Source organism: Manis javanica, chromosome 11 (genome assembly GCF_040802235.1).
Source record: "Manis javanica isolate MJ-LG chromosome 11, MJ_LKY, whole genome shotgun sequence".
NCBI lineage: Eukaryota > Metazoa > Chordata > Mammalia > Pholidota > Manidae > Manis > Manis javanica.
In genome coordinates, this window is record NC_133166.1 from 48,318,509 (window position 1) to 48,344,426 (window position 25,918).

General features: G+C 34.5%; 1 protein-coding gene and 1 long non-coding RNA gene across 5 annotated transcripts in view; both read left to right on the plus strand.

Annotated features, from left to right (window-relative positions):
• METTL15 (methyltransferase 15, mitochondrial 12S rRNA N4-cytidine) overlaps positions 1-25,918 on the plus strand; it is a 200,816-nt gene that overhangs the window by 20,452 nt on the left and 154,446 nt on the right. The window lies entirely within an intron of this gene.
• LOC140844417 (uncharacterized) lies at positions 552-25,887 on the plus strand. The gene is made up of 2 exons (XR_012122665.1): positions 552-3,236; positions 23,366-25,887. It is a non-coding gene; the product is annotated as an uncharacterized lncRNA (long non-coding RNA).

Genomic DNA, 25,918 nt, shown 5'->3' on the forward strand with positions numbered 1-25,918 from the left:
TATGACTTAGTCCATTTGGGCTGTTACAAGAAATATCACAGACTAGGTAGTTTATAAATAATAGAAATTTATTTTTCACGGTTCTGGAGGTTCTAAGTGTAGGATCATGATGCCAGCATGACTGAGTGTGGGCCCTCTTCCAGGTTCACAGCAGGCACCTTCTTGCTATGTCCTCGCATAGTGGAAGGGCTTTGGAATCTGGCTGGAGCCTCTTTTATAAGGGACTGTATAAGGTCTCCATCATCATCACTGAAACACCTTTTAAAGACCCCACCTCTTAATACCATCATCTTTATGGGTCGGGATTTCAACATAGAATTTTGCTTGGATACAAACATTCAAACCATACCTGGGTACAAATTTCCCTTCCATTTCAGAAAACAAAGAAAAATATGATCTGGTACTCAACCAAAAATGGCTTTGAGTTTCCAAACAAAGGTAAAGGAAATGCAGCTTGGATGCAGGATGGAAACTGTGTTATTGATATTATTAACAGAACTAACAGTAAAGGATACAACAAAGGTAATCAATTTTATGGATGTTCATTTTGCTGAATAGGAGCAAACGCTAATTGAGTTAATAATATATAATTATAGCCACAAAGTATGTAATTTTATGATATGAAAAGGCAGTATTCATTTGCATTATGATATAAAAAAGCAAGATAATAATTTACATTTTAAATAGGATTCAATACAGCATTCCTCTCCAGCTCATTGTGTCAGTTTAGGATATTAACCAGTGTTACAGGTCTCTGACACTTTTCACTGTACTTCTGTGATAATGGAAGAACAAGAATTAATTAAATGAGAAAACAAGCCATTTTAAACACTTATGTTTGAGTTTGAGTTAGGATGATTGCATATTTCAGTTGCTACTTTAAGTGCTATAACTTTTTGTTCACTTCTTTTGTTTTTTATTGTGTATTGGATAAAAACTCTTTTCAAATGTTAAGTTTACAAAATGTAAACTTACCTACCTTAGATTATGTGCACCTAAATTAAACTTTTCTTAATTGACTTAAATAGTAATTTTGAATATCCATTCTTATTCTATTCTATGTAGCAGTGATATTTTAAGTGCCTTAATTTCTCTAAATCCCTACATGGCTGTGTATTTCGGGGTGTCCTTTATCCTTTCTGCTGGGCTCATTTCTTAGTACGCCTACTCCTAGCAAGGTCATCTCCACTAAATTTCCCAGTAGAGCTAATCTAAGCAAAATGGAAACCTTCTATGTGAAAACAGATGGGACACTTAGTAAGTCAGAAAACTTGGAATACTCATTCATCAGATTTTGACATGACTGGCTCTCACTTCTGGTCTTTATTTAAATGATACCTCTTCAGAGACACCTTCCATGACCACCTTTCAACTACTATTCCCCAATAATTGATATCCCATTTCATTGCTTTTTTTCTTTCATAACACTTATCCCTAACATGCAATATATTTCATTTGCATCTTGCATCTTAACTGTGTTTCCCTCCCCCATACCCTTCTTCCATGGTATTCTAGAATATAAACTCCATGAAAGCTTGGATTTTGTCTTTTTCTTTACATCTTATCCTCAATGGTGAAGACAGTGTCTGGCATATAGAAGGTGCCTCATAAATATTTGTTGAAATAGTTACTGAATGAAGGAATGAAAAGAAAGATACTGGTAAGAGAACATTAAGGAAATAGACTGGGCATGTGATTGGGTGAGGAGAAGAAAGGATAGGCAGAAGTAAAAAAAAAATGACCGAGCTGTTAGGTCGGAGTTTCAGTGTGAAAATGAGGCCATTCCCTCATTTATTCAATAAATGTCTATTCAGCTTCTACTGTGTAACAGGTGCAGTGCTCTGAGTGCTGGGGATACACATGGAACAAACCTGGACATGAACTTAGCGTTTAAGGAGCTTACAATTTAGTAGGGGAGATAGGCACTTACCAAATAATCATCCAAGTGAATGTAAAAATTCCACTGCTTTGAAAGATATGGTGCTATGAGATCACTTAACAGAAGGATTTAAACAGTCAAGGAGGTGATGTGAGGCTTGCCTGGGGAGGAAGTAACTGTAAACTAAGAATCTCCAGAATTAAATAGTTAAGTGGAGAGCAAAGAACACTTCAGAGAGAAGACAGAACCATAGTAAAGGTATATGCTGGGTGGGAGCATGGTAAGAATGAAGGATTGTAAGCCACTGAGTGAGCTGAAAATGCAAAGGGGAGGTGATGAAAAATGAGGCTTGAGAGGGAGGTGGAGATCAGGGAAGATTAGGTTTGCTTTAAAAAAATCATTTTGTCTACATTATTGAGAGCAGATTAGTGCAGACCAGTCATGAGACTTTATCCAGACAAAGATAATGAGTGGTGATATTTGTGTAGTTGGAGAGGAATAGACAGATTTGAGAGCTATTTAAGAGGTAAAAAACGCAGGATGAAATGGATGTTAATTAAATACTAATTTTATGTCAAACACTGGGTTAGATACTGTGTATACAAAAAGGAAACAGCCTGTGGTAGAAGAGTCCTCTGGAATAAAATATTCTGTAATAGAGATATGCATAAATTGTGTTGATGTAAGAGGGAAACAGTTTTACTTGGGGTTTCACAGAGGAGTTGAAGGTTAATATGAAGGACTCATACATGTCCACGTAATGAGTGGATAAAGAAAAGAAGGGAATTCTAGGGTAAACTATTTGTGCAAAGGCAAAAAGGCATGAGAAAGTAACATTTGCTCAGGAAAGTACACATTTTGGAACATGAAGAAATGTGTGAGGCATGCTAACAGTATGAGACTTTATCCTGTTGTAGTTGGGGAAGCTTGATATGCTCTCTCATTGAGCTCAGGTTTGGCATCTCTGGGGGTGAGGCTTATTTGGAGTAGAGATGAAAATTTGAACAATTGGTTGTGGAAGAGCTGGGACTTTCATTTTAAATGTCTACTAATAGAAATGAGAGTGTAGAGGTAGGAACTAGATTTAGAAATTAACTATACCACATAGGTGTTATTTAGACACTTGAAAAGAGATGATTGTGAAGACAGAAAACGACCTTGGTTAACACTTATACTGATGATCAAAGCTGTAAAAGAATTTGGGAGATAGAAAAAGGATGAGAGAAGTTGGCAGGTAAAGTAAATTGGAATATGAATATGGCTGCCTAATCAAATCTACTTCTTTGCTTTAGGTTCATTAGACCAGAACTTGAAGGAAAGGGTTGTTTTCTGGTTCTGTGACTAGCTCAAGTAAAAGGTAAAAATGTTTTATAAGACCTTTGATACCTGGGCTTTTTTCTTATTTATATTTAGCATTAACTCTTCCCTGTTATAATTAACAATATTTCATGCAAATTCCCAAGCACCCACTTTCTAGTCCACAATATATACATTATTGTATTTCATTTAGAAGCCTAAAATCTTGCAAAGTGATTTTAGTTTATTTGAAAGCTTTTCACTGCTATTGTTTTATGTAGATAAACCTTACCACATAGATCCTGTTAATCAAACTAATACTGTCATCATTACTAATCTTGACAGAAAAAAGGAACACTAAAGAAATTGCCCAGGAAGTTCAAAGTCTACCAGTTTGAAACTAGAGGTTATCCATCTCTGTTCCATTATTTGAATGTTGCTGTATTTCTTCCCATGTGTTAATAACTTCAGTGTCTTGGGCTAATAATATTCAACCAATTAATTAGTTTATTACCTTTCAGAGACTGGAGTGTGTTTGGTGTAAACTAAGTGACAGGGAATACCCACTTGGAGCTGTGAATGTGATTTCTTAATTTTATCTTTATTGTGCATTCAGTGTTTTCTCTTTGCCATATTCAGGGATATGTGATTTCCTGTAAAAATGTGAGTGAGGAAACTGAATTCTCTGAAATGAGTTTTTTGATCATTCAAATTTTATATATAAGGCTTTATTAGTTATCTAGATGATTTGGGAATGTATTGACCATCAGCAGACTATTTTAGACTGTAATTTAAAGTAATACTAATGGTGTTTTAGGAAAGCACAAATACATTAAAGTGACTGCTACATTTATTAGCCTTTGATGGTTTTCCCTTTTGATATATTAATTTATTCTCAGGTCTCATAAATTAGATCTCTTAGATGCTATTCATTTATACAGCAGATCTGTAGACTTTAGATCAACATGTCTGTGAGTAGATATATGTGGTTATCTTGAACATTTGAAATTGTTTAGGTTTTCTCTCAGTTTTCATAACATTTTATATATTGATTTTACCAGATTAGAGAAGAAAAGCACACCCATATATTTTAATATTTACTTTTGTACTTTTTTTCTTTGTAACATAATGACGAGGGGGAAAATCTCCAAGTCATATAAAATTACTTTAGGTTCTTTTGTATGCTTTAAGAGAACTTAAAAAAAATTCAACCCACTAAGTATGTATTAAATCTTTTTATGTGTCTGGCAATGTGCTGGGAGGCCTAGGGTTACCAAAATAGTTGTGAATAAATATGGAGGGAATAATCAATACCCAGAAGATTTTGTCTTTTAAATAAAGGCTTATTTTGTATTTGTGGAATACAAGCATTATAAAGACACTAAATACAATTTGACCATCTAAGTTTAGAATTGGTTGAGAAAGAAACCAGATTAAGTAACTTGGGAATTCCTGGGGGAAAGAGAAGTTGGCTTTCTCTCACTTAAGGAGCATCCCACCCTGGCAGCCATGTGTTAGGTGGTATGTGTGGGGATGGATTTAAATTTCTGCTGAGGTTTATAATTCAACAGGTGAGAATAATGCATATGTAGGTGACCATAAAAGTAATACTTAAGTTGAAGAGAAAGTGTTATAAGAAAGGCAAACTATTTAGGTTAGAGGAGAGAACAATTAAATTCAATGGAGGTCTTAAGAAAATACTCTATGAAGGAAGTGATGTTTGAGAAAGGCTTAGAAAAGTGCTTATGCTTTTGGGTACTTGAATATTTCTTTGTTTATTGGAAGTTTACGGAAGTCAGGTATAATGGAAATTATCATTTGTGTATGGCTTCTGAGTAATGATGTGACCGTGTCATTTGATTGTTCCAAACCTCATGTGGACTATAAAGGTTTGAGAGCAATGTCCTTTTTAAGGGCTCTTACAGATTGTTACACATTCTTTACAATTATCGTGGTTGATTTTATAAATGGGCTGGCTATCTTCTGTTTACTGTTAAAAAAATCATTCTCTACCCTTTCCACCCTGATGTATCTTGAAATCCTGACCTATACCAACTACATCATCTTGCTCTCTTGCCCCTTGGCTTCTGGTTGGAGAATACCAATGGGAGATGCCAGCTGGAGATCAGAGGGTGAGGGGAAAGTGAAGTCATCATACTTATTCCCCTGGTGTCCTCTCTTGTGTTTCTTGAACTGGCTGCTTTCCTCTCTCAAAAGCCATAGCTCCTATCAGGAAACCCTCTCTAGATTCTGGTAACCACTTACTCCTCTTAGTTTTTAGGCTTAGGGATGGTAATTCTCTTGTTGTTCTAGATCCCCAGGAACTGTGCATTATCTCCTATTCTCTTTCCCCTAAACTCTGTGCACATCTTTGTAAATAGTCCCTTAATTAAACTATCATTCTCAAATTACCAAGTTTGAATGTGCTAACCTTTTTCCTGCAAAAATTGTGTGAAAACTTTATACTCTTTTGGAATGACTTTCTACCAGTCTCTGTATCTAAAGGATTTAATACCATTAACTGTCATCAAGAGTTCCTATAAAATGAAAATATTCTGGAGGGGACTTGAATAATATGGGTGTAAACTGTGCAGGTCCACTTATATGTGGATTTTTTTTCAAAAATATATTGGAAAATTTTTTGGAGATTTGTGACAATTTGAAAACACATTTCCTTATCTCTAGCTTTATTGTAAGAATACAATATGTAATAATATGACATATAAAATATGTGTTGTTGATGTTATCAATATGGCTTCTGGGTCACAGTAAGCTATTAGTAGTGAAGTTATGATGGAGTCAAAGGTTGTTAGTGGATCTTTAACTTTGCAGGTATTTGGCCTACGCCCTGCATTGCTGAAGGGCAACTGTACATGTTAAGCTTTCTGGCTATTATGTTAACTGCCAATGGTACAGTTGGATGGTATGTTACTATTTTTAGAGATGTGTGTATATATATGTGTGTGTGTGCTCCCTTTTTTCTCTTTGTAATCGGAATCAACACAACCATTTTATTTAAGTCATCTTCCTGGCAGAGAATACCATTAACCTAATTGGAATCAAGATTCTTGTGGCAGTTGGATATTTTTGAAGAGTTTTGAGATAAGAAGTGACATGGTTAAGTTTTTATTTTTTATAGGCTGTTTTACATGGCTACATATTGGGTGAATTTGTAGGCAAGGAGCCTGATGTTTTATATTAGATAAAAGATGATAGGTATCTGAACAGAAACAGCAATAATCAGTGTGTTGAAGGAAGAAATCAGTAGTTGTGGCACTGGAATGGGTGAAGGTAGAAATGCTTAACATCTGTCTCTTTTTTGTGTGAGTAACCAGACAGTGGTGCTGCTACATGATATGGAGCAAAATCAGGTTTAAGAGAAGATGATGAATTAAATTTCATTGTGTATTTGAGGTGCCTAAGGAACATCTAGGTTTTCCTGTCTAGAAGGTAGTTGATTGGAATAGTCTGAAGCAAGAAGACTGGATTAGAAATAATGATTTGCTAAAGGCAGAACTGAAGCCACAAAGGAAGTGAAGTCATTCAGTCATGGCATGGAAAACAAGAATGCACCAGAGATGGGAACCTGGAGGGAATGAATGCATTACGAATTTTTGTAGATGATGTAAGGAAGGGGAAGGAATGGTTAAAGAAGTATGCAAAGAGTTGGGAGATACGGTAGCTTGAAAGTAAAGGAAATAGAATTTTAAGATACAAGGCCATTGATAATGGCAAATAGACAGGTATTTTGGAAAGGTAGAGACTGGAGAATATTGCTTGGAAAATATTATTTGTAGACAGTTAAAAGATTACCTTTCAGTGGAATAATGGTTCATTAGATGTCAGATCCCTGTATAGAAGGGACAGCGTAAGAGACCAAGTATAAACTGATATGAAAAAATTTGGATAAGGGAGAGAATATGGATGGTAGTATGTCAAGGGAGGATTTTATGTATGTGTCACATATGTATGTATGCAGATAAGTAGGAGAGTAGATAGGTTAACAGATTTAAATAGATACTTTTGTGAGGAGAGAGTATGCCAGAGTGAAAAGTTTAAACATACAGGAGAAGGAATGTCTGATAAAAGCCAGAGAGTTTGGTTCAAATTCAGTTACAAGATTGGCCTTGTAAGTGTAGCCTTGTAAGGTCAAGGAGAGTCATTTCATCCTTTGGGGCCTGAAGTGAGGATGGGTATGATGGAAGATAAATTTTTAGATAATGGGTCAGAAAAATTGAGAGGAATCTAGTTTGAGTGCCTATATTTTGAGGTCAAAGACAAAGTTCTTTGTAAAACTGAGGATTGTTTGAAGAGATTATTAAAGTGGGGGTTTGAGGAGTTTGTTGAAAATTTAGAAGTCATTGAGAAATGAAACAGTGTAGAATAGTAGTTGAGACCATGGCCTCTGGAACTCAGGTAAGTTACACTATCCTTTTATGCCTTAATTTTCATTTAAAATAGGGATAGTTGTAGTTCCCATGTTATTGGAATATTGTGAGAGTTAATAATATTTTGAGGGTTAATACATGTTTACATGTAAAGTATGTCTGGTACATAGTAAGTACTCTAAAAATAATAGTTCTGATTACAATTTAAACTTGAAACATGAGAGAAGGAGTGAACAACTAGTGTGGATGGGGGAAGGAGGGAGTAAGGGAGAGAACAAGAACGTAACTGGATGTGAGAACTGGAGTCGTTGTGGTTAAAGAACAGAGAATTTGATTTAAAATTTCAGTTAGAACATGTTGAGCTGACAAAAAGGTCCAGCAACTGACTGAGAAGTGAAGGTCATTGGGTTTGAGATGGACATTTTGTGGAAGTATCACAGGTTTGTGCTTCTAAACAGAATGACTGGATGAAATCTCTGAAAATGCAGACTGACAGAGGGTGTTGTATTGACCACTTAAATATCACAAGTGGTGTTGCTGAACATGACTTGATTTTCTGAAATGGAAAGCTGTTGTTGGTAGTTTTTTTCAATTTATGTGATAGCTGCATTCCTAGAGAATTAGTATAAAATACTTGTAAAACATACTGTGTAATATATAAAATAAAGTTTGGTTTCAGGCTTAGATAATCATCCTCCCTTTTTGTCTCCCCCTCTTCATGCACTGTATGTCATGTAGAATTTGGGTTATGTTTGCGGTACTGCTATGCATTGCAGGACATTCCAGCATTCCTGTACTTCATCCATTAAATGCTAGAGGTGTCCTCCAGTTCTCTGTGGCAACCTAAACATATTTTCAACATGTCCGCATTAATCATCTCTGGGTTAGGGGAAAGAAGTCATAGAGTAGAATGTGGATTAGACCCAAGGAAAAGGATTCTGTTTTACCTAGTGACCTAATCTGACAGAGATGTGAGGCTTGGAATTACCTTGGCAACAAAATTTCAGGTAAAATCCTGATATAAAGTTGCAATGAGGCAAAGTAGTAAAGTCTTCTTACCATCTCAGCCTCTCCTCATTAACTACTTCCCCAAGCTATTCCTTGCCCACATGTAGCTGGTAGCCAGATTTTGTTAACACTTGGTGGGTTGGTACAGTAAGAATTTTTGACTAGATTTGGTGAAGAGTATAATTTCAGCATTTTTCTTTTCAAGTACATTAGCATCACCCTTTCTTTCTACTACACCTGCAAGCATGCCTTGTCTATATGAAGACAGGTACAAATGCCTGATCTTTCCCATTTAAATGTTTACTTTTTAAAATTTTTCCTAGCCATCAGTAAATGTGTTGCATAAAAATATAATCTTGAATTTCTGTGGTTGCTTGTGAATATATCTAAATGTACTAAAATACAGTAGAATCATTGCAGTTCATCTTTTGTTCAACCAGTAATCTTTTAATAGTCACCTTTGTTCAATATTAACACCTGTTGTTATTTTGGAAGAATTATATTACTTGTAGCATTTTACTTCTCGTGATTCTAATCAATCAGAAATATTGTTCTTAGAAGACATGTTTAAAGTCAAGTTGGGCTGTTTTGGTATTGTGCTTGTTTTTAATTAGGCGGCTTTTGTAATATGGAACAATAATTTTCATTTTAAATAAAAATTTAGGATAAAAAGTGACTACCCAGGGAATTAAATGAGGCTTGATGAGGTTTTTACCTTCATTTGTAAAGTAAAACCCCATCCTTGATGGTTAATATTAGAAATAGTTCCTATAGTATACATGCTTTGTGAAATACATTCCTACAATGTCTGTTTCCTGGGGAATATGCCCATGCCATGGAAATCATTGTGATTAGCATTAATTGTTATGCTTCTCGGGTCTCCATGCAGAGAAGCTGGAGTTGTAAAAATGGATTCTTTTTTTTCTTTTCCCCTATAAAGGTCATAACAACAGGCATAGTTTTGAAATGGAACACTATAATGGTCATATAGCTGATTTGCACTGTGTGGTTGCACAGTGCAACAAGCACTGTGTGGTTGTAGCATGATTATATGCATGGGTGAGGTCTCTTTAGTGACTTACATTTCTTCTACATTAAAATATATATCATTTTTATGTGAGAAAAATTAGATATTTCATAAAATCCAATTTGTTCCTGTCCCTTAACCTTAATATATTACTTAGTCTATGTTTCAAACTGGTAGAAAATAATTTGTCCTCTCTTTTTCTCATTTTATTATGGGTCCTCAATAATCTTGAAAATTAATCCATTAAATCAATTAAAAGCAAATTAATTTTATCTACTTTTAAGTTCATCCTGTAGGGGATTTTCCCCCATGAGATTTTCATAAACTATAACTGAATTTATATTTACCCTAAACTGAGTTTTCAATCATCTGTCCTTCGAAAATTTACTTTGATGTGCCATGTGGTACATTAAATGAGATTTATTTCTTCATCTTTGATACATGACAGTTTTTTGTTTATTTGCTCGTTTGTTTTTGCCACTAACAAGTTCCTGAAAAGTCTGAAAGTCAAATTTCAAATATATAATTCCACTGCATTATCTTATAATTTTAGTCTGTGTTTCAATGTTTTATTCAAATAAAGTACTGAGTTATTATTTACTCCAAAAACAGCAGAGTTTGATATGATTAGAGGGGAAGGTGTATTTTTTAACTTTCAACTTTCATCTCAGGTTTGGAAGTCCATGCATCAGTTGGAATAATGATGCATAACGAAATTGATTGCAGCTTTTAAATCTTAGAAAATAAAAGGTCTTAATATGTGATATTTGTTAAAATATATGTCATAAAGAACAAAACCCTAAGTGGAAATATTACTGAAGAGTAATATGATTTAAGAAAAAAGATAAAAAGAGGGACTTTAGGGCATGTAATTTTATAAGTTTTTCTCTCTTGGAATATTTTTTTTAAATTATTTTTTATTGAAGGGTATTTGACACACAGTATTACATTAGTTTCAGGTGTACAACACAGTGATTCAACATTTATATACATGATAATTCTAGCTACCAGCTATCACCATACAAAGTTGTTACAATATTTTGATTATATTCCTTATGCTATACATTACATCCTGGTTACTTTTTGATTTTACAATTGGAAGTCTGTACTTTTTTTTTTTTTTGAGAGGGCATCTCTCATATTTATTGATCAAATGGTTGTTAACAACAATAAAATTCTGTATAGGGGAGTCAATGCTCAATGCACAATCATTAATCCACCCCAAGCCTAATTCTCGTCAGTCTTCAATCTTCTAAAGCATAGTGAACAAGTTCTTACATGGAGAACAAATTCTTACATAGTGAATAAATTACATGGTGAACAGTACAAGGGCATTCATCACAGAAACTTTCGGTTTTGCTTATGCATTATGAACTATAAACAATCAGTTCAAATATGAATATTCATTTGATTTTTATACTTGATTTATATGTGGATACCACATTTCTCCCTTTATTATTATTATTATTTTTATTTTTAATAAACTGCTGAAGTGGTAGGTAGATGCAAGATAAAGGTAGAAAACATAGTTTAGTGTTGTAAGAGAGCAAATGTAGATGATCAGGTGTGTGTCTGTAGACTATGTGTTAATCCAAGCTAGACAAGGGCAATAAAACATCCACGGATGCAGAAGATTTCTCTCAAAAACAGGGGGGGTGAGGTTCTGAGCCTCACCTCTGTTGATCCCCAGATTCTCACTTGATGGCCCCCCTGCGGCTGTGCCTGTCTTAGGTTGTTCCTCCCTTGAGGAATCTTACCCGTCTCTGGCTAACCAGTCATCTTCCGGGGCCATACAGGGAAATGTAAAGTTGGTAAGTGAGTCTCTTGGAATATTTTTAAAAAATCAACTTTTAATAATGTTTTTTGGAGTATTTGAGCTATAAATAGTTGTTGAAGGGTGGAAGGCAGGTTTAGAATGCTTTTAAGGATGTTTTTGGAATTTGGCAGAAAATAGGGTACCTTGGGGATGGAAACTGTGACTGATTAAACACAAGACTTCAAGGTACTTTCAGGCTTAATAGTCACTTCAGTCTAGGTCCTGGAGTTTAATCTGCTGGGGGAGATTTTTTAAAAAGATCAGTTAACACACTATGATAGCCAGTCTACAAGATGCCTGTCATTGATCTTCACCTTCTTGTATTCATATCCTTTCGTAGTTCCTTCCTTCAATGATTTGAGTTGACCAGTGTAACCAATAAGATATTTCAGAAGGACGGTGTGTGATTTCTGAGGTTAGGTCAGAAAAGGTATTGTGGCTTCCTCCTTGCTGTCTCTTGGATTGTTTGCCCTGGGAAGCTAGTTACCATGCCATTTTGATACTTAAGCAGTCCTTGGAGAGGCTTACATAGGGTGAAACTGAGGTCTTCTGCTAATAGCTAGCACGAGGTGAGTGAGTCATCTTAGAAGCAGATCCTTCAGCCTCAAACAAGCCTTCAGATGAAAGAAGCCCTGGCTGACTCTGTGACTACCACCTTGTGAAAGACTCCAAGCCAGAAATACCTGGCTAAATAGCTTTTGTATTCCTGACCCATAAAAACTGTGAGATAGTAGATGTTTATTGTTTTAAGCCTCTAAATTTAGGGTAATTTGTGTAGCACAGAGAAGTAATATACATAAATAAAAGCAGAGTTACAACGATGATAATTGCCATAAAGGAAAGGTATGCACTGTTATGGGAGTGGCTAACAGATTCTGATTTAGTATGGAGGTTTGGGAAGGACTTGTGAGCTTAGATCTGAAGAACATGAAAGAACATTCCTGATAGGGAACAGCATGAGAAATACTGTTGTGGAGAAAGCAGGGCACTTTTGAGAAACCTACAGAAGACAAGTGTAGCTAAGTGTAAACTGCAAAGAAGAGGTGCAAAGAGATGAAGGTAGATCAGAAAATGCTAGGTCTGAGGCCATATTAAGAATTTTGGACTTTATTTTAAAAGCAGTAGGAATCTGTTCAAAAGTTTTCAGCAGGGGTAACAAGATTAGGTATATATTTTATAAAGAACATTCATGTCTTGTGGAGAATAGATTAGAGGTGGTAGGTTAGAAATGTGTTGTGTAAGGTAGATGAAAGACCAGTTGATAGCAATTGAATTTATCTAAAGAGATGTTTATAGTTTAGAGTGGTGGCATTTTAGATAGAGAATGGTGGCAGATTTGAGAGGTTTGTACTTAAAAAGAATGTGGTGGGGAATTAGATACCAGATGTGAAGAGAGGGAGTTCTTAAGGTAGATGTTTGGCCTTGTTAATGGATGGATAAAGACTCAGTTGTTTTGGAGGAAGAGCTTGTGTTTTGTTTTGGACATGTTCTTAGATGTTTTGCAGAAAGCCAAAACGGAGTTTAAACAGTTAGTTAGATCATTGTTTGGGAGCTCAGAGGAGAGATCTGAGCACGAGACAAAAATTTGTCAGCTGTTTCTTATGAAGTCATAACCCATGCAATGCAGTCTTTGAGGATTGTTGTAGTTAAAAAAACACAGTCCATTAAGCACAACAATTACTTCAAAATAATGAAAGACCTTTATGCATTTCTCAAAACATTGAATAAAACCCTTGATTTCTACAGTACTTTCTAACATTGCTCTTGTTCACTTTCCCATCTTCTGTCTTCATCAAATGAAGCTGCTCTTCTACCTCTTCAAAACTTCTGAAGAAACTACCCCTTAACCCCCATCTTGGCCAACTTTTATTCTAATTCATCATTCACCTTTTGTTCTTTGCTCTTCATGATTTAAATTGATGTAACTGTTTTTTTCCTGTTTTGACAACATGGGGTCTTCCTTGGAGTAGAGGGTGGGAAAGAAGCTGAGACCACAAAGCCAAATGGTCTTTTGGGTTTAAGGAGAGGAAAGTCACGGAACACTTCTGGAATCAGCTACACATTAATGATTGTGTCATGTCACAAAGTTTTCAGCATAGAAGTAAAAATTGAAGCCATAGGCTTAGATTATTTTGCCTTGTCATTGAGTAAGTGAAAGAGTGTCCTGATTCTTAAGTAGCTCCATCATTTAATGGTTGAACTAAGGAAGAAAAACCTGGAGAAGGTCTGATTGGGATATATGTTGACCTTTGACCAGAAGCCTGTAAACTAACTCCTGCTTCAGGTCTTAGCTAGCTTATATAATGGTTTCTTTGGAAAGCCTTTTCTGACATTTAATTTCTAAGTTAGGTTCTTTTTCAGTGGACATTCCACCCTGCTATAGTTTTTAAACATTGTTGTAATTATTTATTTATTTACATGTGGTCCCCAATACTTTAACCTCTGGGGAGATGGGGAACAAGTTTGCCTTTGTATTCCCACTACGATTTTGTCCTTTCTGTAATGGACACTTGTTTTAATTAATTCAGGCAGGTATTCTCATTAGACTCATTAGGATTCATATATGTATATCAGCCACATTTCCTACTTAGCTTACTGTTAAAATATATTGACTTGCTCTTTAGCAAACAACATAAAATAGCTGTACTAGCTGTACTACAGGTTCTTGTCTTAGATTATGACTGAACTCTCTGCCACCTAATGCCTATAAAAAGTTTGGGGGAAATAAAATTTATGAAGGACTTCAGTGTTCATGTATCATTATCATTTTCATCTTCTTAGAACTATCTGGTTGTACTGAATCATGCTTTGCTGTTATTCCATAGTTTATACTGGGGAATGTTAAAAGTAATACAACTTTGAAACTCATTGTTGTGTTCATTCTAGAAATGGGGAAGGACGTAGTTTATGGTGATTTCTTATGAGGATTGATAGGAATTTTTTTTCAAGATGCAGTTATAGGAAAGCTTATTTGGAATGACTAGTGTTTGTGTGTGTGTTTAATTTTTTGTGGATATGGTGAATGATGCAACTGCATATGTTTCTCTCCTTGCAGTGGCTTCTAGGAAACTCAGATAAATTTTATGGTCAGCCTTTATCAAATGATATAATCATTTTATGTCCTGTGTTTTTTATTTCTTGTCTTTCATTTCTTTTCTTTATTAGCACCTTTTCCACCTTCTCATCTCCATTTCTTTGCTTTTGTTTTTACTTTCTGTACTAATTTATCTTTGTAAGTCATCTCAAGTTTACTTTGAATCATAGAGCATTAAAAAGTAATGTGTAGACATCTGCAGCATAATGGCATCTATAATCTCTTATTGGCAATATGTTTGGGAACTGACTGGGTGTTAACATGGACTTCTCTTACTGGATCCTCTAGGCTCCCCAAGACATTGAGATCGGCTATGGCCTTCTCCTAGATGCCATTTTCTTAATAAAGAGTCATGGTTTTCCCTGAAGGCACTAGGCTTTCATGCCTTTTTTCTCTAAAAGCATTTCTGAACTATTTTTAAAGTAGTTGCTTATATTAGAACTCTGTTATTTAATATATTAGAACTCTGTGATTTAATAAAATGTTTGAGTTAGGTGGAGGTACATTTTATTATAAAAGCAACAAAAGCTAGTTACTTGCCTTTTTCATGTTATGTTTTGTAGCTTTTTTGAATAACTAAGGCATTTATATTAATTCTAGAAAGGTCTGTAATCTTGAGTCACACTAAGGATAAACTAAATCTGAAAAAAATATAAGAAATTTCTTATGGGCTAAGTGTATATAATGATTTTTGGCTTTTTTTCATGTCTAAATTTAGTTTCCAGTGCTATTTTAAGGAGTTAGGAAATACGGGATGTTTACATATGATGAATAGATGAATTTAATTAAACTTTAATATTATGTAATTTATATCCTCTCTGTAGTTTAAGAAACAACTAGCATTCATTATAGATATACTTGCAAAACTGATTTTAAAGTAATATATTTTCATCATTTTGTTAACAAATCAAACTTTTAAAGCTATTTCTGAATATTAAGCCTTTCTAGAAAGTTGTTCCATATCCTCCTGGCCATCTAAATTTATCACAGGCCTTTAAGAAGGTTGGTGAACCTTTCCTTTTGATCTTGCATCCTGGTGGGTGCTTGGATATTTCTTCTATAAGAAAAGTTTTGGTGGATGAGTCAGTGCACTGAGTCATAGGCAGCATGAAGCCTCTAGTGTTCTATACTAACTAATTGGAAACAGTTTCAGAATTAATTAAGGCACAGTTGTCAGCTCAGTGTTACTGATTGACATCCCACCACAGTATTTTGTCCTTTGGCAACTTGCTTAATTGTTCTTTGGTATTTAGGTTTTTGTTTTGTTTTATTTTTATTATTATTATTTTTGTAATATGTTGAATAGACCTATAGTTATCCTGCTTATATTTTTTTAAAGGCCTTTTAGGAACTCTGTGTCATTTGTTTTTAATTTCTCCCTTGCTGGATGCCTGTTTTTCCTTAAAAATTATTCAGTGCAATTCTGTTCTTGTTTAGCTTGCTTATTTATCAGTTCATGAAAGTTTTTTATGCTCCTCGGAAACTAGTTCATGCAGTAGCATATGATTTGTTAAATAAGAGCCCACTGTCCAACTAAACACTAGGTGTTCTATTTAATAAAAACAAATCAATTGGCTTGCTGATATTCCTTTACATTGCATTAATTTGACCTTAATAAACTCATTAAAAATGACACTTTTGAAAGATTCCATTTCTTCATTGTACTCATAATTGTTTGAACCTTAAGAAGTCAAATATGTTCTGGCAAGATGAAAAAAATGGTAGGGTGAATTACTGAGGGAAAAAAAAGAGAAAAGAGAACTTAATATGTGGGTTCTTTTATATTAAGTGACTACTAATTTCCAGGCACTTTACATATATTATTTATTTAAATCCTCCCGGCATCTCTGTGAGATGGGAATTGTTTGCCCATAATCAAATGTGGAATTTGAGGGCTTGTGAATGAATCACTTATTCAAATCCTTAACAGTATCTGTATAATAAATACCTTAGGCATCTATGACAGCACTTCAGTATGCTGCCTCATGTCATTTTCAGGCTTTATGCCAAAGGAAAATTCAGGAAAAGTGTTTGATCTAGTTATACAACAGATGATCTATAGGACAATAAGTGGATTACAAATCTTTTAATCATTCCTCTTAACTATTAATTTTGAAATGATTTGAAATTCAGACACATTTTATAATTGATGACATATCAGTGTAACTGGCAGCATCTTTTCTTCATGGTACATAATATTGATGCTGCATCTTATAATCAGTATGATTTTAGATTTATTGGAATATAGTAGATGTTCTTTGTTTTTCTCACTCCTTAGAAATATTTAAGAATAAAGGCAACCATTTGACCTTTTTGGTTTTCTATTCATTTCCCCAAAGTCTGTACTAATGAGATGGTCTTTAAAAAATTCTGTGGTCAACTAACTTTTAGAAACACAGCATAATCTATCCTTCTCTTGGAGAGTCTCATAGTGCAACTAGCATGTAATAATTTTTGTAAAAAAAGCAAAGCAAAAAACAAAAAAAATTTTCATTGCTTAACGCATTGTTATACAAGTTTATTTGACCAAAGAATCCCCACACCATCCTGTCTGTTCCTTACTCAGCTGTTTTTCAAAGAACATTGTCATTGTGCTTAAATAACTTAATGCTTCACATGTAACTTTAGGAAATGCTGTATAGTGTACAGTCTCTTGCCTGAGAGTATCACCAGCTATTGTCTGGTAATGCCGACTCTAGGATCAATAGAGTTTTCTTTTTTGTGCTCTCCTACCCAAACTCATTTTATTTTTATTTTTGGCCACACCATATTAACCGTTCCTTGTCTTTTTTTTTTTATTTCTTATGTCATGTCTTGGTATACAGTTTTTCTCATTTGCTAGCAAAATTATGGTATTTGAAACTTAGTAATTGGGTGTTTGGAACTTTATTACAAATTCTAAATAGAAAATTCTTGGTAATGTATAAATTACAAAGAAAAAAAACCAATTTTCTGACATTTTATTACATCTAAAGGTCAGTAGGTTATGGGAGCCCTTTACTATAGCTTATCTGATCTCTTCAAAGGTATGGCATTTTTCATCTTCAAGGACTCACTAATGAGAAATAAGTATCTATTGTCTGTTACGCTTCTTGTTTTATCTATCTATTTATTTATTTATTTCTTGTCCTTTGCCTCTGCCCTCCCTCTGAATCTGAACTCAGTTTTTTCAGCAATTTTGTATTCTGTTAGAAGGATTATTTATTTAATCATGCAATATTTGCTCACACATATTCCCAATTAATAGTTGCTATTTTAATAATGTTCCTGGAGCCCGTTCTGAGCACTTCTGTATAAAAGGGCCTAAGTATGTGGCTTTTTATACATAAGCTAAACTAGCTGCTTTTTACCAATCTTATTGTTGGTCAACAGATGGTCAGTTTCTTCAGTCAACAATGCACTCAGGTATACTGATTTTATTGCAATCGTTTCCAGTTTCTTCCTTTCTTACCTGTGGTATTTGTAGTTATGCTTGTCGTTGTCATTCTTGTCAGCAAGTATTTTTAAGTTTGTTTTATATTTCTAGAAATTGTCGAGGCCATCATGGACTTTACATATTGTATGCTTTTAAACACCCTATGGTCTCACTGAGGAAAAGCCCATTAATTCATAACTGCAATCATAGCATGTAGGGGGACCCAAAGAAGTATAATATTGCATTAAAAGGTATGGGAAATGAGATTAGAAATGTGGACTTGTACCAGATTGTTAACAATTTGACTTCCAGGATAAGACACTGACTGCTAGGCTAAGACAGCTCTTGATAAAAGGAATAATATGCTTCATTTTTCCTATCCTGTTATGTATTTACTAAAAACTTAAATTTATTTCAAGTAGCTTAATACTTTATTACTAGCATACATCTTCTTGGCTTTAGGTTTTTTTCTTATTTTTTTAAGTTTTGAAGAATCTATGTCATAGGATTTTCTGATGGTGATTAAATTAGATTTTGCTCATAAAGCATTTAACAGTGCTTGGTACGTATGGGGATGGCAAAAAGTGTAATAATACAGATGTAACTAAAGTGAGTTGTGGGGGGAGGCGGAGGTAAAACCACACAGCCTTTTCTACTCTAGCAAGCCTAACTGGGTAGCAGACATACCACACCAGGGCCATTCTTGCGGCTTGCATTTTCTAGATGAAATGAGGAGAGTTGGGTGCTGGTCCCAACTTTGTGTGATTTTACAACACCTACCCTACCAGGCATTATAAATAAAAAAATTGGTTTAGATTAGGTAATTATCAAAAGGTATCATTCCAGATTTAAAATATATGATTTTGGGAGGTTGGGCAAATAATGGATGAGGTTGGGTTAGAGAGAACATGAGAATAGGGCCATCAATTGTATTTCATTGAACTATTTCTGACGGATTGCCCAAACCAAACTTGTAAATAAAATCACTGTTACAGCTTATCTGCTTTCAGTGGAAAAATTATTTGAACTACAAAAGGGACCTATACAAAAAAGCACTATAGCAAAACAGTGCTTAAAGTACATTTAAAATGCATCTGCATTTCTCAAATTGAGAGTCAATAAATAAAATTCTGTGACAAGAAGGCATCCCTGCAGTTGGATACCATTCATTGAGATAACTGAGATAACTGAGGAACTTAGAAAAAAAGATGGGCAATTTCTTACTTTTACACTCCTTACACACCCAAGGCCAACATATCCTCTTCAGATTTCCAGTGTGCAGACTACACGCCTATCACTGCTCAGGATATTTCTCTTTGGCAGCAGTTCTCAACTCCTAGCCAGATTAACTTTGAATCTGCTCCTCTTCTCCCCACACCCTCCAGTCTTCTACTGTCCTCCTTTGTGTCAAATTGTCAACAAAGTAGTTGAACTAGAAGGTTTGAAAGATACCTTCCAATTCGGTAATTATACTGCATCAGTATAGTGCTGCTCTTTCTCTGTCATGGTCCATGTTTCATTGTTACTGGTTCTTTTGCCTTCCCTTTCATGTTATTGCCTATTTCCTGTTCTTTCTTATTACTTGTCTTTTTTTGGGCAGTGGAATTGAGGTGGATTTGTGTGAGAGATATTGTGGGAGCAAAGGAAGTGGATCAGATGTCTCTCACTAAAATCTTTTCTATAAGCACACACACAAATATCTATTATTCTGGGTGTAGAGAGGGGAGGAGACAGAAAAATGAAAGGAGAGACGGTGAGAATATTGAGTTCGGAAAGGTGCTTTAGGAATATCTGTACTCAATTTGAAGTGGGGATAAATTTAAAAATGAAAGATTTCTCCCCCTACATATACATACACACTCCCTGAGGAAAAAATAAACAAAAAACCCTACTGTTTATATAATTTGATTATAAAGGATGGGTATATGTTGCTGTCACTTCTAGTTGTCAGCAGTTTGGGAATCCTGCCCCTAAGGATTAGAATGTTAAAAACTGAAGACAGTAATTGCTGTCTATTCAAGAAGAGTTGAGATTTTAGACTTACTTTCTTATGAGACTTTATTAATCAAAGGTATTTTCAGAAGGTAATGATGAAGCTGCAACTGTTCCAACTTGTGCTTAAATACTCCCACACTATGTATGTTGTTAGAATAGACTTAATCACTTTGTAAACCCATGCCAGAAAGTTCTTACCATTTGAAGTTTCTGCCCTCAGTTGGATTAAGAGGAGGAATTTCCCATCTGTTCAGACAGAATAGTGATCAAAAAATAGGTAATAAAAGATTTCCCTGTTTGAGTTGTGCTTTTTGTGGATGAAAGCTTTTCATTGGAAGGGATTGTTTGCTATCGCATGATAAATATTTGGACCTGATGTTCAAAACTAGTAGTTACACGTTAATCAAAAACAAACGTATAGCTGAAAATATTATACTATATAATTTGCTTGTTTTGGTTGGTACTTGAATTTAAAATGCAGTAGGTATTCTTGATTGCTTACTCTCTTACCCCTCTCCTACTTTAAAGTGCCACCTCACCAACTTCTCACCTTTTAGCAAGATGAGGAAAAGGATATCTTAATTGGTTACTTACTTTCAATACATATTCCACTTTGCTCTTAAGTGGATTTAATTTACATCTGATCATAGCACTTTTCAGTTTAATGGTCTGTAAAGTCCTGGCAAATGTACAAGTTCCTTTACCGCTAGGCCAGTTTACCTCTTCAATCTCCTCTTCTACCACATCCCAACTTGCCACCCATATCAGACTTTTTATGTTCTTTCAGGTCTCTATTACTTTGCACATGCTTCTGTTTCTTCTTTCTTCCATGATAGCATTTATTGCAGCATTGGGTGGCACTTATTACCCTGTAATTGTCTGTTCACTTACCTGTTTTATCTTTAAAACTGTGGAGGGATCACTCCCACTTAATTTTTCCAGCACTTGGTCATTTGTCTCCTTCAATAACTGTTGATTGAATTACTACCACTCCTTCATTTTGTTAATTTGTGTGTGTCTCTGCTCAACAAGGTTTAGAATCAAAAGCAAGCTTATGGCTATTCTTTAAGACCCTTATTTCCTGAGTTTTTCCCTAAAAAGGAATCTTTAATTTCTGATTTTTTTTTGTTGTTGTTACCCCTGCTATTATTAGTTCCATCCTCTTCCTTCAGATTTCAATAATCAGGTATGGTTATTTGCCTCTGAAATAGGAAAGGGTCTGCTCTTGATATGAGTATCTGCTTTGTTCACACTATATGGCATTTATTAGTGTATCTGTATTGCTGTATTTATTTCCCAAGTCTTTTAAACTTTCATTTTATCTCTTTGACCACACCTGCTATTTTATGCACATTTTAGATAAGTGAGTTTAGGCTTAGAGATGTGAAATGTATTGCCCAACATCACAGAACAGGGAAGTGATAGAATTAGTTTTATGTGGCCTCTAGTCTATGTGTGTTTTCCTACAGCACACTGCTGGTTCCCTTCTGCTTCCTAAGCACTATGCTTAAGCTGCTCTCTAAATTGTCTTGTAACCTCCCTTCTCTTGAATTCATTTCCCATATCCAATTGGATGGCAGGAATGAAGTGAGGTTCAGGATACAAAATTTTTCTTTCCAGTCAATTTTGATGAAATAGATATGTTTATACATTAGGTGATAGCCAAATGGTGGTCACACCACATTCTTTTTTATAGTTTGACAGTTCACAGAGAGCAAAAGGGAGAAGAATGTCATGAACCCCCCCCCCCTTTTTTTTAACTCACAGTCTTTTGGGAATGTTTGTTCTGAAAAATATTTTTTCAAAATAAATATTCTAATTTGTGATTTTTGCAGTCAGGCTTGGTTAAAGAGACAGAGAAAGAGGTAGATGAGCCCATGAAAATATGTAAGAAAATAAAGAATTAGAAAACTTCATTTTCCTGTTATTCCAAAGTTTTATCTTGGTGACCCAGTCTAGTGAGTGGGCAAAAAGTATGCTCAGAACATGATGGAACTGGCATTTAGAAAATCCAACAGATAAAATATTACACCCACTGACTCATGAAACAGAAACAATTAAGGTCCCAATTTAGAATCATTCTGGACATAGGCTCTAATCGTTAAGCTCATTTAACAAATATCCATGTGGAAGAGTTGGAACCATAAGCTAAGTGCAGAAATTAGTATTGCTGGAGAAGGTCTGGTTTAAAATTTGAGCCTCTGTTAACCTCCATAAATTGACTCATTTGCATTTTAATATAAATATCCAATATCAATTGAAGTAATAAAGCTGTTTGAATTTTCAAACTGGGATTCTTATCTGATGTTTCTGTTATTGTTTTATGTTAAGTCGTAAGTGCAAGCTTATCTTAATTTGAGGCAGACATTTTTATTTATTGAGTCTCTAGTAAAGGGAGCTGGAAAGGGAATTAGGAGATCCAACTTGTAATTGAAAGGCAGATTCTAGCATAGTGGTTAAGAACACAGGCTGTGGAACCAGACTGTTTAATGACAAATCTCTATTCTTCCTCTTACTTGTTAGATGTTGGACAAGCCACTTGCCTACTCTTTACTTTAGTTTTCTCATTTATAAAATTTGGATAGCGGTAATACCTACCTTATAGAGTAGCAATTTCATGATAAATACTAACAATTTGTAGTTTCTGTCCTGCCATTAAGTTGTTATGTAGTCTTAGACAAATTACTTTCTGTTCTTGGGCATTACTTATTTTGTATGAAGGACTAAATAAGTTCCAGGTTTCCTTTTGGTTTTAGAATTAGTTTTAATAGAATGAAATAGACCTGTAGCAGCTTATTGAATAAGTATATGAAAGTATATAGGTTTTAATAATTAAATGTTTGAATAAAAAGGTTTTTGATCTTAGGGGTCTGTGATTTAGTATTGTTTTACTTTGGGCAATTGATTCCTTTAAGCTTTAGTGTTAATATATATAAAGTAGATTATACATGGTGTCTTACCAGTGGGTTTCAGCCCCAGACAAGTTCACTATGGATTCAGAGAGACTGAAAAATGACAATGGAATGTTCTTGGGGGTGAAAGAGTTTATACTCAACATTATTCCCACAATGGAAGGTCAATCCCTAGAATCCAGTCCACTCAGGGCGAGTCTACATACAGCAAGCTGGTCTCTGCCTCTGGGCCTCTCTGCCCCTGCAGACATCTCAGTCTCTGTCCTCAGTCCTGCCACCACTCCAGTCTATGCTCTCCTGCAGTCTTGCAGCCCTGCAGCCCTGCAAGCAGCCCAGAGCACTGGGTGGAGTCAATAACAAAATATTGTCCACGTATGTAGTAAGCAAGCTAACCAGGGCCAGATAAGAATCCTGGTCATAGGAACATTCATTTTCTCCACACATGGATTTGTTTTCCTTCTTCTATTATAAAATTATACATTTCACTGAAAAAGTTACAAATTATAATATAGATAATTATTTTATTCTCTGGTAGCTATAGTCAGCAAATCTGATGGCTCCACCCAGAAGATAATGACCTTCAAATGCAATAAACGAACTGAAGATACACTTGACATCAAAATTCTGCAAAGAAGACACATTAAATTGTTTTTGAAAAAATGATTGTTTAATCTGTGATAGATATAAGAGAAGTGATATTTAGCCCTTGTTCCTGAAATTACAAACCCTTATTTCTTTATTTCATGAAAGATATGATTCTCATCTACAGATCTTTTGGTGGGAAGTGATCAAGGAGGAGATGATGGCATTTGTATCTTAATATCAGGTTATTATACACTTTCAAAATTGTTCATTTTTGACAAAAAGATTCTACAATTTATGACCTGGCTTAGGTTTTAGATTTAGGATTTTTGTAGAATTTAAGCTGTTCAAAATGGTTTTCTTAATGTCTTTTATAAATACAAGTGCATGTTATATAGTGATATGTTGATTTTATTATTAGCATGATGCTGGCTTTACAAAAACCTTTGTTACTTTTTAAAAACTTTTTTTTTTTTAAGGAGGTATTTTACATTCTTTATTCTTTTTTTTTTTTTTTGAGAGGGCATCTCTCATATTTATTGATCATATGGTTGTTAACAACAATAAAATTCTGTATAGGGGACTCAATGCGCAATCATTAATCAACCCCAAGCCTAATTCTCAACAGTCTCCAATGTTCTGAAGCATAACGAACAAGTTTTTACATGGTGAACAAGTTCTTACATAGTGAATAAGTTCTTACATTGTGAACAGTGCAAGGGCAGTTATCACAGAAACTTTCGGTTTTGATCACGCATCATGAACTATAAACAATCAGGTCAATTATGATTATTCGTTTGATTTTTATACTTGATTTATATGTGAATCCCACATTTCTCCATTATTATTATTATTATTATTTATTTTTAATAAAATGCTGAAGTGGTAGGTAGATGCAAGATAAAGGTAGAAAACATAGTTTAGTGCTGTAAGAGGGCAAATGTAGATGATCAGGTGTGTGTCTATAGACTAAGTATTAATCCAAGCTAGACAAGGGCAACAAAACATCCACGGATGCAAAAGATTTCTCTCAAAACAGGGGGGTGAGGTTCTAAACCTCACCTCTGTTGATCCCCAATTTCTCACCTGATGGTCCCCCTGTGACTGTGCCTGTCTTAGGTTGTTCCTCCCTTGAGGAATCTTACCCGTCTCTGGCTAACCAGTCATCTTCTGGGGCCATACAGGGAGATGTATAGTTGGTAAGTAAGAGAGAAGCAATATTGTTTGAAAAGGTTAGTTTTTTACTTTTTTGAAGATTTATGCCCTGTGGCTTCTATGCCCAGCATGTGTCTTGAGGTATCTTTACCACTTGGAAGAATTATGATCCTCTGTAATTTCGATATGAGGCACGAATTCTACTTAGGGGTTGTAATTATGAAGGAAGAAGAAAAGCTATAGAAGTAGCAGACGGAAGAAAACATGGAAAGATTGATTATTTCTGACATATAAAAACATTTTTTTTATATTGGAGTTGATACTTAATTCTGGCTTAGAATTTGTACATATCAAATCAATATGGTGAGATTTTGCACTAATTACACACTATGGCATTTGTAAAATAGTATGATAATGATAATGATCACCATTGCCCTATTCCTTGTATATAAAATAGATTTAGTTGCCACCATACTGAAATAAACAAACCAATAGCAGAACATTCCTCTCCTTAGTAAACCTAGAAAGACAATAGAACTTTATGGTGTAGCTCATAGTTTAAAATATTGATTCTCAATTCAGTCATACTTAACGTCCCTTTTTATTATAAATATTTTGTAGTATCCCTTATATTATGAGCATATAGCCAAACATACATAATAAAAAAAGCAATGTAATGCATTTACTATAATTTAAAGAAATAAAAGGAAAGAAAATCATAGTAAATATTAAGTATTACAATAGATACAAGCAAACAATGTTATGGTGAATATTTTGGAGTTGAGAGATATGGAAGATCATACATCATTCCATGTAAGAAAGAGAAAATTAAAAGAGCTGATGTTCAAATGGACAGTAGAATAAAAATTGATGTTAGAATAAGTAATGACAACATATTTATTAATTTTTTATTTAAGCAAAAGTGTAATGTCTTTTCTCAAAGTAAGAAAATACGAGGAGATGTTATGTATTATCAAATTGAACAAAATGAGTTGTGAATGTAATATTAAAATAATTAGTTTGTGGTATAGGGTGGTATAGTAATGAAATAGGGTATAAAATGTATTTGGAAACTTGTACATCTAGAAAAAAGCATAAGAGGAGTGACAATTTTGGGGTGGTAATGAGTTCAGTTTGGGGTCTACTGAGTATGTTGACAGGTCACTATAATGGAGGTATTCAGCAGGTAGTTCAAAATGAGAATTAGAGTTCCAGAAAATGCTTACATAAACATTAATAAAGCAGGAATCATTGAAGCCATAAGGTTAAATGATTTCAAATAGAGGATAATAGTAATAATAAAAATTAACATCATCATCATTACTGCTAACATTTGTGTTTATTATGTGTC